The sequence below is a fragment of the Sturnus vulgaris genome, unplaced genomic scaffold (assembly GCF_052056855.1).
Source record: "Sturnus vulgaris isolate bStuVul1 unplaced genomic scaffold, bStuVul1.hap1 Scaffold_155, whole genome shotgun sequence".
NCBI classification, from domain to species: Eukaryota; Metazoa; Chordata; class Aves; order Passeriformes; family Sturnidae; genus Sturnus; species Sturnus vulgaris.
The window spans coordinates 2,512,961-2,528,506 of record NW_028276072.1 but is presented as its reverse complement, the minus strand read 5'-3'; positions in this window follow the sequence as shown (position 1 = coordinate 2,528,506).

The window sequence follows — 15,546 nt, the reverse complement described above, 5'->3', positions numbered from 1 at the left end:
CAGGTGGTACAGCAGGAGGCCCAGGGACCAGATCGTTGCTGCCTCGCCGTGGTAGCGTTGGTGGTGGATCCACTCTGGTGGGCTGTAGGACAGGGCTCCTATGGAATACAGATGAAATTTGTTATAAATGAGAGACAAAAGTCTTGATATTCAGCAAAATTGAGATTGCTTTATTTGATATAGACAGAGCAAGAAGCACTCTGTGGAACATGAGGGGTCACCGCCCACTCTACACTCCAGTGAACCCCGGCCTGCAGCCTCTTCTTATACTATTGTTTCCCACTACAATCAATCATTTTTGGTTTTTTAGCTGTCACAATTTTGACAGGTAAGCAGTGGTGGTCGAATAAACATCCTTATCCCAATTCACAAAGTCTCTGGCCATAGCCATTTTCACAGATAACCGTCTGGTCTTTGTATATAACCACCAGTGAAATTCTGGAAGTTTGGTCCTTGAGATAGGCAGCATTGATCAGACAAAGGCAGGAAGGGCTATCGGGAAGTCTGATTTGGGGTATTTGGAAGTTTGATTTTGCAAGCTGGTAGTAGATGCAACTTATTTGGAAAATATAACCTAACCTAACATAACCTAACATAACCTAACATAATATAACATAATATAACATATCAAGGTTATCTTAAACAGAATGATGTTATCATATAATTTCCTTTATCTAGTGTCCATGCTTCACTTCAGAGCTTAGTATTCTGGTTTATACAGACCCCAATGCTTTTGTGATTAGCATGAATCTTTTATCAATTATCACAAGTTCATCAGGGGGATGCTGCTGCTCCCAGAGCCTCATCCCAGCATCCCTGGGCATGCAGGGGCTGCTCCAGTGGCACAGGGCGTGACCCGCTGTCCTCTCAGCAGCACCTGGGACTTGTGTACAAACTCGGGGTTGGAAAAGAATTCACTGGTGCTGGAAGAGGGCAGCAGAAGCCCCAGGGAGGCCCAACCATGACACGCAAAAGAAAACCCCACCCAGAGGTGGAGAAAACCCACTCTTCTCCCCACCTGCATGGCCTCCAAAAAATGTTAATAAGCCAAGGCAAACAAGGGGAGCAGAGCAGTTCAAGCCCTTCCTTGCCTGCACACCAAACTGAGCAGTGCACGGGTCTGACCCCCCTCTCTGCTATCCCCATGGGTTTTTATCAGCCTGGCTGCCCCAGCTCCAGCCCAGCCCAGGGCAGAGTGGGTGATGAAGGCTGTCAGCAGGGCTGGGAGCGGGCACCTCTCACACCCCCAGCCAAATCAACTTGGCTCAAGCATTAATCCCATCCCGGCTGCAATAGGGGGAAGCCTCGGTGCTACAGCCAGGCTGGGCCATGAGATGCCCAGGAGCATCCTCTGGGAGGGCTCATCTGCAAACTGGGTGTAAGTTGTCCTGGAGGAAGGTGCCACGGCCAAACTCGATCAGTTTCCGCTGCCCAGTGGCCAGGTCGAGCAGGATGTTCTCTGGTTTGATGTCCCTGAGCAGGACCCCGCAGCGGGATGCTCTGCATCAGGGATGCAGCACTCACCCCACGCCCGCTCTCCCAGCAGCGAACCCACCCGGTACCGCTCTTCAGGCCCTGCAGCGCCTTCCCTGCCGGCGAGACGCGGCTGTCAGCGCTCGGCCCGGGGCCAGGAACGGCCCCCGAGCGCCCCTCAGCCGCCCCGGGCCGGGCAGCCCCAGGCGTTCGCTCTTTGGAACGGGCCAGCGGCGGCTCGGGGCCGGCGGCCGCGCTGCCGAGCGGCGGAGCTCGGGCCGGGGGAGCCGCAGCGCAGGCGGCGGGAGCGGCCGCGCCGCGTGTGTCCTCCACGGGCCCCGGGAGGAGCCGGGGCCGGGGCCGGGGCCGGGGCTGGATCCCACGTTGGGGCCGGGGCCGGGGCCGGGACAGGCGGAGCCAAAGGGAGGCGATGCTGCCCCAGCCCCAGGCACTGATGCCCGCCCAGCAGCGGCACCGGCGAACGAGGTCGAGCTCCTGTCACAAGATGTGCCACCAACTGCAGCTTCTCTTGGCTTTCCACACTGTGAGGGCAGCACAATTTTCACAACAAAGCAGGATAAATGTCTTGAGAACTTGACAACTTGTTCTTTCTTTTCCTTTTGGGCTGGGGAGTTGTGCCATGGGTAAGGTTTTCATTGTTACTGTTCTAACCTAAGAAAACAGGAGGTGCTACCAGGAATTGTTAGGGAATGCAATCCTGACTGAATGCAGAGAAAGAATCTCCAGAGCCTGCAGCCAGAAGTGGAGAGTTGTGTCATAATCATTCCAACACCCCCATGGACATCTTGACAGTGATCTAGAACATGAAAATGGGCTGACAGAGGGAGTTGGTTTCTGTGTTCAGTTTGGCTGATTCTACATCTCTTGCACTGGTATAAATCAAGAGTACCATCAGTTCATGAGAAGCATCAGAACAAGCTGGACCTCTGTGAGGAGATGACTGAAAGAATCTGAAAAGGAGAAATGCAAGGAATGAACTTTGTGTGTAAGAAGGGTAATCTTTTCCTAATAATTTCCAATTCATTCCCTCTGCTTTTATCCTTTATAGCAAGGCTATTTGCATCCCAAATTCCCCATGAAATGAGAACCCTGAGCTTGTGGAAGTGCCTGAGAGATGCCCTGTTCCTCTGCAGGGACACTCAGGCTGAAAGAGGAGCCTGAGGCCTGTGTGGGGAAGCCTCCTCGGAGCTGGAATTTGTGCCGTGCTGGGAGAGGAGGAGCAGGGGGAGAAGGCTGGGCGCTGTGTGGCAGAGCAGGAGGTTTGGGCTCAGGACATTCCGCCTGCGCCGCTGCCCCGCAATGGGCGGCCGTGCCCGGGGCTCTGGGCCTGGCCCCGCGTGCGCTGAGCTCCCGACACTGCGGGAGCTGCCCGGGCTGGGCTCAGGATCCCGCTGGGGCTGGGCAGCAGGCTGGGCTCCCACTGGCATCAGCAGCAGCTGGAAATACCTCTGGGCATCTCCATTTTCTGCTGCTGCTTGGAAGGAACAATGAAGCAAGTCAACAAGTTCTGGTTTCTCTTTGTCCTGGTGGATTTTTTCATTTTATTTGACACTCCAGAGGCAATTTCTGTGATAGCCTCTGTCAGCTGATTCTATTTCAGCAGCACCAGCAACAGGGCACTGTTTGAGCACTGCCAAAGTGGCCTGTGTGGCTTTAATTCTCCTTGACTTTGTGCTCAGGGACTTGTGAGCATTACGAGATCTGCTACTCATGTTGGCTGCAACAAACAGCCCGAGTTCCCCATCACAAAAGCACTCTGGATGGCACTGATTGGAAAAGGCAATTGAAGTTTTACAGATAAAATTCAAATGGCAAACAGAAGAGGGGCAAGAGCAGCCATGATCTACAATTCCCAAGGCAAAGGCAACAACAGCCTCCTGCTGTCACCTCAGGGTGAGTAAAACAGGGCTGAAAGCAGCGCTGGAACCCGATCCTTTCTTTCTCTGCAGGCTGGGTCAGGGCAGCACAGGCAGGCCCTGAGGAATCAGGGCTGGGTGTGGGTGATTGTTGGTCTCCTCCAGAATTGCCCTGGACAAAGGCCTTGGAAGCCGAGGCAGGAGCAGGTGGGAAGGGGCCGGCGCTGCTGCTGCTCCTGCCCGGGAGCCCCGGCTGGGCCGGGCCGGCGCCCACTGCGCTGCGGCTGCTGCTGCTGCCAGAGCCGGGCGGGACTCGGGGACAGGGAATGGACACGGGGGGACAGCAAAGGCCTTGGGGGCTGCAGGGATGTTGGTGCTGGGGCAGCGCCAGCACAGAGCTTCAGCCTGCAATGAACCCCGAGGGAAACACTGGGGAAAGGCTCCATTTCAGCCTTTCTTTACTCATCGTTGTGAAGGGACCGAAATAAAAGGGGAACAAGAGGGCCCCACCCCTACTCCTTTGGGAGGAGCCATGAGGGGCTGTGAGGGGCCATGAGGGGCTGTGAGGAGCTGTGGGAGGCCAGGCACCTCATGGAATAAGGGGTCCATTGTGACACTGTGGAACCAAGGAGATCGTTGTTGGCAGTACAAAAGGTAATGGAACCAAAAGTCCATTGTGACATTGCAGGGCCTCAGGGAGCCACGGTGGCCATTATGACACTTCAGGACCCACTGGAACCAAGGGGCCATTGTGACACTCCAGGGCCTTGTATAACCCAGGGGTCATTGTAGCATGGCAGGGCCTCATGGAATCAAGGGGATCGTAGTGACACTGTGGGGCTCCATGAGACCACGGGGACATTCTGACTCCGTGGAACCAAGGATACCATTGTTGCACATTGTGACACCAAAGGGCCATTGTGAACTGCAGGACCTCGTGGAACCAATGAGACCAATGTGACATTGCAGGGCCTCACGGAACCAAGGGGCCATTGTGACACTGTGTGGCACCATGGAACCAAGGGGCCATTGTGACAGTACAGGGCTCCATGGAACTAAGAACTCATGTAACAGAGAGGGGCCCAATGGAATCAAGGTGCCATTCCATACTTCAGGGCTTCATGGAACCAAGGTGCCATTGTGATACTGTGGAACCAAAAGAGACCATTGTGACACTGTGAGGCCTCATGGAATCCTGGAGACCATTCTGACACTCTGGGTCCCCACAGAACCAAGACGCCATTGTGACACCACAGGGCCTCATGGAACCAAGGCAACCATTGTGACACTGCAGGGTCTCATGGGCACAAGGGCCCAGTGTGACACTCTGGGTCTCCATGGAAGCAAGGGGCCAGTGTGACATAGCCAGGCCTCGTGGAACCAAAGGGACATTCTGGCATTGTGCAGTCCCATGGAACCAAGGAAACCATTTTGACACTGCATGGCCTCATGGAAGCAAGGGGCCACTGTGCCACTGCAGAGCCAAGGAGACCATTGTGACACTGCTGGGCCTCATGGAAACAAAAATCTGTTGTGAAACTATGGGGCCACATGGAACCAAGGGGCAATTGTGATGCTGAAAGGCCCCAAGGACACAAAAGCATGGAACAGGTCTGGCTGGCTTGGTCTTCTGGGGATGGCCTAACTGTTCCAGCTGACCTTGCCATGTTGAGGGTTGCTTCTCATCTGCCCCTGAAACCTTGGAGTTCCATGCTTTCCTTCCTGTGGGAAAGAACTTTCCTTCTTCTCCAGGTGCCCAATGGCCAAAATTGGGATACTTCCTCCAAATGTGATTATATTCTTGGATGGCTCCCATATGAAACCTGCCAGGACAGGCAACTCTGGCTGGCCATGATCTCTTAGGGGCCACCTTGCATCTGCCTTTAAAACAGTGAGGGGCCATGCTTTTCTTTCCATGGAAAAAAACATCTTTCATGTTCAGGTATCCATGGCCTAAATTGGGAATGATCCTCCAAAACTCACTATATCTAAGGACAGCTCCAAGAAAAAAGCTGCAAGGAATGTCTAGGTTCATTTGGCTTCCTTAGGGCCAGCTCTCATCTGCCTTTGAAACACTGGGGCTCTTCCCTTCCCATGGAAAAGAACTGTCATTGCAATCCAGGGACTCACAGGTGAAATGGAATTCCACTTCGAAAACTCCACAAATATCCAAAAGTTGCTTTCAGACAAAAGCTGCAAGGACAGACAGGTCTGGCTTGCCTTGGCCTCTGGTGAGAACCACTGATCTGCCTCCAAAACCCTGGAGATCTGTGATTTCCTTCCTGTGGAAAAGAAACATCCTTGTCCAGGTGCCCATGGCCTCCGCACATGAGCACTGTATAGGGACAAAGGAGCTCTGTGCTCAGTGGAGTGGAGATTGAGGACAGGAGAGGAGAGCCCTGGGAGGGATTGAAGGGGGATTTCAGAGATGGTGGATCCTTTTGACATAGAGAACAGCCAGAGAAAGAAAGAAATAATGCCAAGAGCAGATGGGGAGGACAAGACTGGGAACAAAGAGAAAGGAGTTTATCTCCCAGGGCAGGGTTGTGTTGCAACACATCCCCCAGGAGGAGTCTGGAGCAGCCCAAGGCTTTGTGTGTCCAGGCAGAGGCAGGCAGGAGGCAGAGCTGTCAGCAAAGGAAGGGGCCAGCGAGGTGGGGCAGCCGGGGGATGACGACAGCCTGCAGGGACAGAGGCGCAGGGCATGGACACCGTAGGACAGCCTGGGCTGCAGAGGGCACAGGGATGGGCAGCAGCTGAAAGGCCCTGACACAGCCAACTCCTGCAGCACTTGGGCCATGCAGGCTGGCCCTGGGCCTGAGGCCAGCAGGGGACAAGTGAGCCTTGCTGTGCTGGGGCCTCATTGCCTCCTTGTCCCTGCTCAGCAGCCTGGCAGGGGCCGCCCCATGGTGCTGCCCTTGGCATTGCACATGCCCAGAGCCCAGTGGGCCGGGAAGAGCCCTGAGCAATGAGGGAAAGACAGGATCTACCTTGCCAGGGGCTGGGGCACAGCCCTTGGCCCTTTGCATTCCTGAAACACATCCAGGTTTGCTCAGCACCAGAGACACCTTTCCCATGTTTGTCCCCACCTGTCATCACTGCCTCCAGTGTTGTGCTCTAACTGGAACCTGGGGACACTTTCTCAGTCATATCCCTCATTGAGACCCATTAAAGTCAACAAAACTTTGGAGTTTGAATATGTCTTTGAGTTCTCCAGAAGTTTTCTTTCAGCTCCCTCTCAGGGACTGATGTTCAGGGTCTCAGCACTGTTGGAAAATCCCAGCTTTACAGAGATGGGGCAACTGAGAGGGGTTTTAAAAAGATTTTATTCCATTATCAGTCTCATTCAAGGGTGAAACATAAGAGATGTGAAACTCCATGCCATTCTATCTGAAGCCAACTTCTTTCCTGGTTACAATATTTTATAAATGTTTTTCAGCCTATTAGGTTTTGCCACACAATGGTGCTAATAATTCTAACACTAATCACCTAGTGTTTTACTCCATGTAGTCTTGCCACAATGCATTTTGCACAGTTCTAATTCTCCTAAATATTTGATCTTTTTACAAGGCCAATGTTTGAAACTTGTTTCTCGTTCAATCTCTCTCTCAGCAATGTCTTCTCTATTCCAGGGCCATTCTGAGTCAGCACACCTTATCTCAGAGTTTGCATCCAGATGTAGAAGACTGTGTGAGCTTTCAGTCAGGTTTTGAGAATCCTTTACAAATCCATTTCTCACAAATATCAATCACAGAATGCTGCAATCACCTCTGCTCTAAAGACAACAGTAATAAAATACACCCATTAAAATAGGAATGGATATTTCTAAGAAGGTCTTTGTCATATTTCTCTGATACCTTTAGTTGTAAGTTTTCCTATTCTCCTTGGATGTGCTTTTCTGATGTGCTAGGGTGATGAAGACAAAACAGTCCTATTCTAGTTAAGAACTCAAGGACAGTTTCTCCAAACTTCAGGCTCTAAGCACAAACTACATGGAAACATGGAGAGTGGGTTCATGCAAATGAACCAAAACCTATAAAAGTGTAAGATTTTGTGACCAACCCCCTCCTTTCCTTCCATCTTGGAGCCATCCAAGCAGGGGTCACAACTGTAGCACTCATACTGCTAGGGTGTGGCTTTTGGAGGCCTTTCGTGGCCTCTCAATAAATACCCATTTTATTCCCCTGAACTCTGTGTGTAGCCTCTGTTCCAGCTCCTCAAGGCATCAGACCAGAGCAGCATTTAGAAGTTTCAGGATTTCTAGGCAGGAAGTGGAGCTGACAACCACCTGCATCTGTGCTGCTGTGCTGGGAGTCTCTTCCCTCCACTCTGCTCACAGGCACTGCCCTGCAGAGACAGACAAGGGCTCAGGAAGCACCTGGGTCACACAGGGCACAGCAGGACACTTTATTTTACTTCAATGCAAAGTGATCATGGCTCCTTACTGTCTCTGCTTAACACAAGCCCAGTAGATACTGATGTAGCAATACTTTGACTAATGGCATCCCTTTATGGAAAATATTATCAAAAGTTAAAAAAAAAAAAAAAAAAAAAAAAGAGGAAAAGTAGAACACACTAATTGGAATAGCAAAAAAGACACATGGCACAAAGCAGTCTGGGCAGCCTGTAATGAGTTCCATTCTTAATGTTATGCAGAAAGGCACTTTATTGTTTCTGGAAAGCAGTAATAAAATACACCCTTAAAAACTGGAATGGGTATTTCTTACATGGTCTTTGAAGTATTTCTCTGTAACTGGAGAAAGAAACCTTCCTCATGAACTGCAGAAGACCAGAGGGAAGCCAATGCAGAGCCATGGTTTGTCAGGACTGGCTTGACCCCAATGAGCCCCGTGGTGCATTTGGTGCTGAGCCCTTGAAGCTCAGGGCCTAAGAGGAGATTGCACAAACCCTTGCAGGAGTCCAATTCAGAAGAACCTTTCAGCTGCTGCACATCCCTGTGCCTTGGGCTGGCCCAGACTTCTTCTGGGGGATGTGTTGTACCACAGCCCTGCCCTGGGAGAGAGATTCCTTTCTCCTTGTTTCCAGTCTGGGTCTCCCCAGCTGCCCTTGGCATTAATTGTTTCTTTCTCTGGATATTCTCTACTATGCCAAAAGGATCCATCATCTCTGAAACTGCCTGTCAATCCCTCTCAGGGCTCTCCTCTGCTCTCCTCAGTCTCCAGTGCTCTGAGCACAGAGCTCCTTTGACCACTATAAAGTGGTGATGTGCTTGAGGCCATGGGCACCTGGACATGAATGACAGTTCTTGTCTGTAGGAAGGAAAGCACAGAAGCCCAGGGTTTTGAAGGCAGATGAGAGGCAGTCACCAGAGGCCAAGGCAAGCCAGACCTGTTTGTCTTAGTCTGGGAGAAATCCTTGCACAGATGGAATCTGGGAGGCCAAATCCCAGTTCTGTCCATGGGCGTCAGGACAAGAAGGACAGTTCTTCTCCATAGGAAGGAAAGTAGGGAGCCCCAGTGTTACAAAGGCACTGAGAGCTGGCCCTCGGGAAGCCAAGGGAACCTACACAGTCCTGGCAGCTTTTGTCTGGGAGATATCCTTGCATAGATATGGAATTTTGGAGGCAGACTCCCAATTTTGGCCGTGGATGCCTGCACTTGAAAGACGATTTTTCCATGGGAAGAGAAGGTTCAGGGGGTGCCCCTGGGGCACGCGGGGCTTGGCACGGGCGTGAGCAGGGAACGGAAAAACGGACACGGGGACAAACGGCCCCAGGGCTCCATTTGCAGCGGCAGCAGCGGCAGCAGCGGCAGCAGCGGCAGCAGCGGCAGCAGCAAAAGAAACAAATTTTATCAACTCTCTGTTTCCCCTGTCCCTCTCCCGCTGTCCCACATCCTCTCTCACTCTTCCTTTCCCGGTGTCCCCCTCCTCTCCCAGTCTCCCACTCCCCGTTCCAGGCCGGGCCATGCCCCGGGCCCGACCCCGGGCGGGGCTGCCCCGGCCCCGTCCCCAGCCCCGTGCCCGTCCCCGGGCGTCCCGCCGTGCTCTCGCCTTCGCCTGGCTCTGGGCGTGCTGCCGGTGGCGCTGCTGGGCGGGCATCAGTGCCTGGGGCTGGGGCGGCATCGCCTCCCTTTGGCTCCACCTGGCCCTGGCCCGAGCCCGGCCCCGGCCCCGGCCCCAACGTGGGATCCAGCCCCGGCCCCGGCCCCGGCTCCTCCCGGGGCCCGTGGAGGACACACGCGGCGCGGCCGCTCCCGCCGCCTGCGCTGCGGCTCCCCCGGCCCGAGCTCCGCCGCTCGGCAGCGCGGCCGCCGGCCCCGAGCCGCCGCTGTCCCGTTCCAAAGAGCGAACGCCTGGGGCTGCCCGGCCCGGGGCGACTGAGGGGCGCTCGGGGGCCGTTCCTGGCCCCGGGCCGAGCGCTGACAGCCGCGTCTCGCCGGCAGGGAAGGCGCAGCAGGGCCTGAAGCAGCGGTACCGGGTGGGTTCGCTGCTGGGGCGCGGCGGCTTCGGCAGCGTCTGGGCGGCGACGCGGCTCTCGGACGGCGCCCCGGTGAGTGGCGGGGCCGGCGGCGGGCACAGGACGAGGGGGCGCAGGAGGAGGAGGAGGATGGGGCTCGGCAGAGCGGGCGGAGAGCTCAGCCCGCTGTTGGCCTTCGCTTGCAGGTGGCCATCAAAAGGGTGCCGCGGAACCGCGTCCGGCACTGGGGCGAACTGGTGAGTGAGTGAGACCAGCGGGAGAAGCAGAGGCCCGGAGGAGTGGAAGCCGCCAGGACCCTGGAGGGAGAGGGGGCGTGGGGCCAGCAGAGCATCCCGGGCTGCATGAGGGCTTCCCGAGCCCTGGCACGGCATCAGCCCCGCTGACGGCATCGTGGTCTTCCCGCAGCCCGACGGCACCAGCGCACCCCTGGAGATCGTGCTGCTGGACAAGGTGTCCACCGGCTTCCCTGGTGTCATCCAGCTGCTGGAGTGGCTTGAGCTCCCCAACAACATCGTGATGGTGCTGGAGCGCCCGGAGCGGTGCCAGGACCTTCATCATTTCATCCGGGCACGGGGGTTCCTGTCCGAGGAGGTGGCGCGGGAGCTGTTCCGCCAGGTGCTGGAGGCCGTGCGGCACTGCACCAGCTGCGGGGTCCTGCACAGGGACATCAAGCCACAGAATGTCCTGGTTGACCTGGCCACCGGGCAGGCAAAACTGATTGACTTCGGCTGTGGCACCTACCTACAGGACACAGCCTACACTCACTTTGCAGGTAAGCCCACACAGCGGTGTGCTCCCGGTCCCGGCATCTCCTGGCCCAACATCTCCTGGCCCAGCCTGGGTGTGGTAGTGGGGATTCTCCCTTTTGCTGCCAGTCATGGCACTGAGCCTGCAGCCGAGTTGCTTTTGAGTTGGGGCAAGTGGGGGGCCAGCTTCCAGCCTTGCTGGCAGCCTTTGCCAGCCACTCTGCCCAGGACTGGGGCTGGGCCACCCAGCCCGACAGAAACACTTGTGGGTGGGGGTGGCAGAGAGGGGGGCCAGAACCTGTGCACCAGCCTGTTTGGTGTGCAGATGAGAAAGGGCTTGCACTGCTGTGCTCACCTTGTTTACCGTGGCCTCATAACATGTTTTGGGCCATGCAGGCAGGGAGGATGAAAGCATGGATTTTGCCCAGCACTGAGTGAGTTTTACCTTGTCATGGTCAGGCCTTGTATCTGTATTCCATAGGAACCCTGTCCTACAGTCCCCCGGAATGGACCAAGTTTGGCTGGTACTATGGCCAGCCAGCTACCATCTGGTCCCTGGGCATCCTGCTGCACCAGATGGTCTGTGGGGAGCACCCCTTCAGGAGGGGCCAGAACATCAGCTGGGACCATCAGCTCTCACTGCCACAACGGCTCTCTCAAGGTGGATCCTCATCTCTGGGCACGGGGGGAATACCAGTGCTGGGAGACAGCAGCAGGCTCGTGAGCATCCTGCTCTGGCAGCTGCTGAGGGGGTGGCACATGTCCTGCTCTCCTCCAAAACAAAGAACTGATGGGAAGGTTTAGGCCCAGCTCTGAGCACATGCTGCATGGCCTGGGCATGGGAAGAGTGGGGCAAAGCAGACTGGAGACTTCTCCAGCTGACCAGTGGTTTCTGGTTTCTCTCTCCAGAGTGCCAAGGTCTGATCAGGAGGTGTTTATCCATGCTGGACACGGAAAGGCCCTCATTAGAAGATCTGATCAGTGATCCTTGGATGCAGAATATTCATCAGCCATAGAAGAAGGGAGAGAGCCACAGGCACGCTTTGATGCAGGGCCCTGGTAAGTTACAGCTCCACCCATGCCCTGGCAATCAGGAGCAAAGAACCCCAGACTTTTCTGTCCTGCCTGTGTCACTGCACGGGCGTCATCAGATGGGAACACACAGCCCTTGTGCTGGAGCTGAGCTGCTCTGCCCAGCACTGGTGGCCCCCATCTGAGCTGGTTTGGCTTGTCCTGGTTCACTGGCAGCTGGGGCCCTGGGCAGAACACTGACAGCCTGGTCTCACCCCCAGGGAAGGAGAAGGAGCCCCTGGAGTAGCTGTACCAGGTGGGGCTGCTGCTGCTGGGGACAGCAAGGAAGACATCAAGGATGACAACCTCTTCCTCCACCTGGCCACAGAAAAGCTGAAGATGATGGACTTGGATTCTGGCACCTTCTTCAAAGCCAGGCTCCACAGCGAATTTGCAGATGAGTCCAGACCCAGGGGGATGCTCCCAGATTTGGGCATTGCACAGGTTCCCCCTTTGCTGGGGAGGATAAAACGGATTCTTCCGTCGGCTGCCAAGCTGCTTTTTGGCAGGGCTGGGGGGATGGGCTGGGCTGGGTACAAAATGGGAGTTGGCTCCTGGCCCTGCCAACAGCCCCCAGCACCCACCGTGCCCTGGGCTGGGGCTGGAGCTGGGGCAGCCAGCCTGACACAAACAAAGCCCATGGCAGCAGCAGAGGTGGGACTGCAGAACTGTGCATGGCTGCTTTGCTTTGCAGGCAAGGAAGGGCTTGGACTGCTCCACTGCCCTTACTTGCTTTGAGATCACCATTACTTTTGGGGACAGTGCAGGGGGAAAGGGAAAAACCATGGGCTTCCCTCACCCCTGGGTGAATTTTTCCCTGGCATGTAGAGGTTGGGCCTTCCTCCAGCCCCTGAGAGAGATAAGATTTTTTACCTTTTCTCGTGTCTCCCCTTTTTGTCTGTAATCTATTTTCATTCATTTGTCATTTGTTTCTCTAAAGGAAGTGTTCTAGGTGGTGTCCAGTGTGGATCAGGAAGTGCTTGGGCCCAGCTGCAGCGTGGATGGGCCGTGTCCTTGGAGAAGGCTGAGGACATCGTTTGGGACCCGCTTTTCTTCCAGCAGCGATGGCGTGAGGCGGGTCCCCGTCTCCTTGGCAGGGTGAGATAAGAGCTTTTGGGAGATGGCAGCGAGCACAGGAGCATCCTGCTGTGGCAGCTGCTGAGGGGCTGGATGTGCCATGGCTGGCTGCAGGCTGGGCACAGTCCTGCCCTCCTGCTCTGTGCCCAAGGCAGCAATGATGGGCAGCTTTGGGCACCGCTCTGGGCACGGCCAGCATGGCCTGGGCACGGCGGGAGCTGGGACAAGGGGGACAGGAGCCTTCAGCTGACGGGTGGTTTCTGGTTTGTCTCCTTGCAGCCGGGCTCTGTGGATGCTGAGGCTGCTCTGGGCTCTGCCAGGGCTCAGCTGCAGCTCAGCACCGGGCCGGAATCAGCCAAAGGAGAAATGGTGTGACCTGCAGCAGAGACTTGCTTGAGCATTTCGGCAACACAGCTCAAGTTTGCAGAGCGTACACCTGCAGGGGAAAACATGACACCTCCCCAAAATTAAACTTGTTCAATACCTTCTGAAATGAAATCAATCTGGGATGACCCCAAGCGACATTTTTCAGCTTGCTCAAGCTGTAGCTCAGCCCTTCTCTGAACAGTTCTCCCCCCCACCTGCCCTTTATTTCACAACTGCTCCCTCCTTTCCCCCAGTGAGTTCCCAGCCCATCGCAGTCTCCATCACACTGCTGCCTTCCTCGATGCCCCTCACCACGAGGAAGACCAAGCCCCAGGCTTAGGGACTCATCCTGTCACTGGCTGAAAAGCAGCAATGTCTCAGAGGCCTGATGAGATTTTAGTGTCATTCAGAGCTGCTCTCCAACCCTTAGCTCTCCTCACTGCTGAGTTCCCACTCCCTTTTCCTCATCCTTCCAGCAGGATGAACTCTGTGACTCCCCTTGACCCTCCCCATTCCTCCCAGCCCACCCACCCAGCTCAGTTAGGCTTAAGCTGAAGCTTCTTTGTTTCCCCTGGCACTTCAGTCCAGTCCCTTCTGCAGCGAGCCCCAGCCCCAGAGCTCAGCACACAACAGTGCGGTCTGGGCTGGACCAGCTCCCCTGCAGCCCTGGCTTGGCTGTTTGTGGCAGCTGAATGCTCCCTGTTTGCAGCTGTCACTGCAGGATGGCCCCAGGGCAGAGCCCAGCCAGGCTCCCACTGCATCCCCTGAAGCTTGGGGCACACGGTGGCCCCAGGGCTGAGGTTCATGGGGAGCACCCAGAGCTGTGGCTTGCAGGCAGTGTTTGCAAGTGTTGTGTTCTCATCTCCTACAGCCTGTAGGAAAACAAGCTGTGCTGCAGCTCAGCACTGCCCCTCTGGGCAGGGACAAGGCTGAAGGGCTTTCCCATTCCAGAGGAGCCAGCATTGAGCCTTGGTAGGGTCTGGCATGGCTGGAGCTGGGTCTGGTTCCCGTTTGGGACTCGCTGCCCACTCACCCCCACTGCCCTCCCTCACCCGTGGGCAGAAGGGTCTGTCTGAGCCAGGGGCTCTTGGATGTCTCTGTATCCATGGACAGAAGGGTCTGTCTGTGCCAGGGGCTCTTGGATCTCTCTGTATCCATGGACAGAAGGGTCTGTCTGTGCCAGGGGCTCTTGGATGTCTCTGTATCCATGGACAGAAGGGTCTGTCTGTGCCAGGGGCTCTTGGATGTCTCTGTATCCATGGACAGGAGGGTTTGTCTGTGCCAGGGGCTCTTGGATGTCTCTGTATCCATGGACAGGAGGGTCTGTCTGTGCCAGGGGCTCTTGGATCTCTCTGTATCCATGGACAGGAGGGTCTGTCTGTGCCAGGGGCTCTTGGATGTCTCTGTATCCATGGACAGAAGGTTTTATCTGTGCCAGGGTTTCCATAATGTCTTTGTACCCATGGGTATGGAACGAACACAGAGTGTGAAAGTGTCAGCCACGTTGCCAATGGCCGTGGCTGTCAATGTGTGTGTGGCTGCAGCACAGGCCCAGGGCCAATGGCCGTGGCTGTCAATGTGTGTGTGGCTGCAGCACAGCCCCAGGGTGTAGCCAGGCCCTTGTTGTGCCTCCGGCGCAGCTCGGCAGCCCCATCGCAGCCCGGGGCCGCGGCCCTTCCCCGCCGGGGCCCTGACCCGGCCCGGCCCGGCCGCGGGACCCGGCCCGACCAGGGCGCGGCCGCTCCAGAGGCCCCGCCCGGCCCCCAAGGGATGGGCTCCGCCCGCCCGCTGGGCCCGGGCCGGGCCCCGGCTTTGCAGGAAGCTTCCCGCCGACTTTGCACAGCCTGGAGCCACAGTGTCCCTTTGCTGTGCTGAGAAGCCTTAAAAAACACGTCCAGTTTAACCCCTCTGCACACCTCTTGAGGGATCCCTGCACACCTTAGCAGAGACCATAAATATCCTTTCTGCCACATGAGGGATCCCTGCAAAACCAAGCAGAGAGCCCAGAATATCCCTTTGTGCCTCATAATAGAATCCAGCCCCTGTCCACCTTAGGATGGACTCAGCTCCTCTGCAGGCTTTGACAACAACCACTAAACTGCCACGTAAATCATGAGGAGCTCAACCCCCCTGCCAACCTTACAGAGCTCTCCAGTCACCTGTACACCATAGAAGGGACCCAAATCCCCTAAGAACCTCAGGAGGAACCCTAGCCACATGCACCACTGACAAAGAACTGAAACCCCACATATCTTATTGGAAAACTCCACACCCTACCCGTGTGCCTCATGACAGACCCCAGTCATCTGCCAGCCTTACAGGGGTCCCCATCACCTGCGTGCCATGGAATAGCCAGGCCTGCCATTAACTCTAGCCAGCAGCGTGTTCCCTGACAGAAACCCTTTCCAGTGCCCTTCTGGGAATCGGAAACACGTGTTGAGGTGCTGGCTGCATCTGTGGGAGCAATGGGGAGCCTGAGTCCCTGCTGTGCTCCACT